We start from the raw sequence: 4,232 nt of genomic DNA on the forward strand, positions 1-4,232 counted from the left end.
CTTTTTCTCTCTGCCCGTCGGCTATGATCGTTTTGCTGCGAGTAAATATCAAAGAAATCTGTTGGAAAATACCGAGCAGAGGTTCTTTTCAGGCGCAATTACAATGAGGAACAACTTCTTGGAGGCTCGTTGAACATGAGCTAAACATCCTTCCTCGCGGAACCGCTCGCGAAAACAAGCTCTCCATGACATGAAAATGGCTTATTCCACAAACAGAAGTACAGCCCTCAAACGATTGGGGAAAAACATACGACTGCGGTCAAGACAGATTTTTGAGAGGCAGTTGAGAACTATTAACTTCTCCTGACTCCGCTAACTTAATTCCAAAGAGGAACAGGGAGGTTGTTTTCTGCCCTCGACGAAAGTGTTTTGACTCTCAACAAAAAATCCGCAATTACCGTTGGACGCAGACATTTTATTTGATAAAAGATCATAAATCCATTTTAAACAAGAGTGTGCCTTCTTGGTTATTTCAGATGAAATTAACAAAACCCTTTGCTGACTGCAAAAAGTTGGCAAATATTATTGGCAGAGAGGGGAACGCCCTCTTGAACGGGAATGATCCCGAAAAAATCATCGACCGTGCTGTCTGTCTGCTTCGAATGTCGTGCTGCTAAACGTTTGATGGCAAAGCGTCTTTTGTTCTGGTTTGTCAAAATAATTGTCAATGTTTCACATATTTTGAAATAATGCAAGTTTTATTCAAAGTTGAGATTTTGTTTAACGAAATGTAGAGTTTTATTAAACATGCCATTCTTGTAAAACAGATAGGAGACGGGGGGGGGGGGGGGGGGGGGGGGGGGGGCTGCAGGAGATTGTATACTATTGAAGAATTAGATCATCTGAGCACTTCAAAATGTAATGACGTATTATAGCGGCTGCAGCTCAGACACCCGAAATGCACTTAATGCCACTGAGAAAATTTGGCTTATTTTCTGGTATCCGCGAAAGTATAGTTACTGTGTGTCTGAGGACAAGTGTACTATGAATCGTACAGATCACATATTTATATAAGTGTGTGTGATGGGAAATGTATGCCAGCAAGATTATAAATCTTGTTAATCTATTGCATAAGGGATTGCTAGAAACAGATGCATAGAAACATCGTCCACCCGTCCTTCACGAGAAACTCAACTTTTTTTTATTCTGTGTCGAAGGCAGCACTCAGATGCTAGAGTGGCTCATTCTGTCGTTTATTCATATTTAAATGAAAAAAATATATTGAATTACATAAATAACATGTAGTTGACATGTGATACCTGTTGCACACTGAGCAAACTATGTTAACCCGATGACCTTCATAATTATGCTGGTTCTGACGACAAACCTGACGGTACTTTTAGTTCGGCACACCCAGAATGGTTTTAAGGTGTAACGTACGCCCCCAAATCATGTAATTATTTGTGCGATTGTGGCACTTGTATGATGATGTTATACGCTATTGTAAACAAGCTACAACGAATAGACGGGAAAATGTACATGACATAGTTCATTTCATGATTTTGAGCGAACAACCGCCACCAAGCGCGCAGGGTTTTGGATGTTTGACATTTGCAGGCTGCCAATGTTAAAGCCATGTTAATGACTGTTTGACAACGAGGAATCAGTTACATAGTATTCTGTTGTCGGTACCTGCCACGCTGCTACGGTGCTCTTATAATTCACCCCCGCCACCCACCTTAATTTACCCCCCCCCCCCCCACCCACCCACCCACCCCAACCCCCTCCGCTTGGTCAACACCCTCCACGGTTGTGCCCTACATTTGTCGTTGCTCAAACTCTCCAGCCTTTTCCATGCGCTGTTTTTAAAATATGAACTGGTAAACGTTTAAAGACCAATGCTTCGCTCTGTCGGCTTTTGACAAGGAGACAATAACACAATATTGTTCTGTTAGCTGTACGTGCCACTTGGTCAAATACACAGAATCCCCCAAAGCAATCATCTATAGCATTCCTCACTCATCACCGACCCAAAACGGTTTTAATAGAGCAGTCTGACTTACGAACTTTTTTTTATTTGTTCTTTATTTGGTGTTTAACGTCGTTTTCAACCACGAAGGTTATATCGCGACGGGACTTACGAACTTATCTATACATGGCATGAATGAATATTGAAAATAAACTTTTCCTGTACACGCTTTGACAAATTGAAATCTCAAGCAACAATGTTATGTAGGAAGCGGAAATTAAAAAAAATTAAAAACAACAATTGCCCCACCCATATGAACTTACCCGACTGAGTCAACACTAAAAAGGGTAAAATTGAGAATCAAAAAACAAAAATGGCAGGTTGGTGGAACGTTTAATTATATACACACAAAAACGTTACATTTACATTACGTCGACCCAGTGGTCTTTTAAGTTGACAGACATACAAACACGTATGATACAAATTAATAAACTTATCTCAAAATCGTCGATGAAACTCGTTTGCAAGATTCCGGAGAGGCAATGAACAATTAGCAGTCTGTTTATGGATTAAAGGTCAAATTGTTCTACATGATACACTAACAGCTAACACCAATAAAAAAAAATCAAAATTAAATACGATAATACTGTGCAATGCCTGAATTTTTACATAAAATGCCAGAGTGATCTTTGGCCACCCAGTAAGGTTACGCCGCCATTCCTCATCCGACTCCATTTGATTGAAGAGGGGTGCGATATTGTATTTGTGCTTGAGGGGGGGGGGGGGGGGGGGGTGAGGGAGGGGGGGGGGGAGGAGGGAAGAAGGGCTAATGGTTGTTGCGGATCAATTAGAGAAATGCTGGCCATGTTTGCTGTCTGTTTCAACGGGTGATATCATTTAATTAGGCGGAATATTGCAAACTAACAGCTTAATGGTTTGCACAGGAGAAGAGATGATGAAAGGTCGCGCTGAAGAGAGACTGAGGGGAGGGTGGGGGCAAAAGGAAGGTGAAGAAGGGAGAGGTGGATAGGCGGTGTAGGGGGATGTTGGAGTATGGTGGCTTGTTTGGTGGGGATTGGACGGTGACTTTTGTTATAATTCGCCGTTTCCTGGTTCGGCGGATCACCGTTCGCCGTACCGCGCATTCAATACAATTTACTCATAGTCTCATTTCGCCGCATGAAGGCAATAAATAGAATTGTCAGTTCTGGTTCGTTTCCTCATGAATTGCTAGAAGAAGAAACATTAAACGTCAGGGTAATAAAATGATAAATTTCACCGATAATTGTAATTTTGTCATAAACATATTAATTTTCATTTGAAAATGTCAATTTTCATGTGAACATTTTAATTTTCAAGTGAACATTTTAATTTTCATGTGAACATTTTAATTGTCATGTGAACATTTTGATTTTCAAGAAAACATTTTAATTTCCATGTGAACATTTTAATTTTCATGTGAACATTTTGATTTTCAAGAAAACATTTTAATTTCCATGTGAACATTTTAATTTTCATGTGAACATTTTAATTATCTGGTTTTCACGCAAGTTAATCGCTATTGTGCATCCTTTCTCGGAACATTGTTTTCTCCTTGTTGCAGTCATGTTGTTGTGCTGACCGATGTTGTTGTCTAGTCTTGAGTCGAGCGTTTGAAAATGCCTGAGCCTGAAGGCGGGCGTAAGTTACACCTCTTGGTATCAGTCTGCCTTAGAGATGAGGACGACAGTTGGCCAGATGACCAGAATAGCGCGCTGCATTGTCCTGCATAGAACTAAGGCGCGTCTGCCGCGACGGTGCCTGAGCCATACATTGGCGGGTACTGGTCACAGCCCGGCACATGACGCTGTAAACATTCCCCGTCCCTTCACCTCTCTCGCCCCCATCCGCCCTACCCTTGGTCTCATGTGTATGTCGGTATTGCGTTAAATCACTGAGTCTTGGTAAGACGAGGACTTGAACCCGACATGCATAGCCGACAATGACTATTCTGCTGCCGGTGTGTCATGTTCTTTCTTTACCCTTCCAGTTTAATATTGCGTCTTAACATCACAACCAAAACCGCCACATCATCCAGGCTTCCTCTCCAACCGCCTGACGCACACCACGTCAATGTTTAAGACAGTAATTATGTAATTTCTCTTTTCTGCCAGTGACGAACTTTGACACATGGCGGCAAACCCGCAAGTGCCACGCTAACATAAAAACCACCAGAGAGAAAAATGAGGAGGAAGCTTGGGAGGGGAGGGACTGTGAGGGGGGGGGAGACTGAGAAAGAGCACAAAAAAGGGACGGCCGGAAAGAAAAAGAAACATCCCCCAAG

The sequence above is a fragment of the Littorina saxatilis genome, linkage group LG2 (genome assembly GCF_037325665.1).
Source record: "Littorina saxatilis isolate snail1 linkage group LG2, US_GU_Lsax_2.0, whole genome shotgun sequence".
NCBI lineage: Eukaryota > Metazoa > Mollusca > Gastropoda > Littorinimorpha > Littorinidae > Littorina > Littorina saxatilis.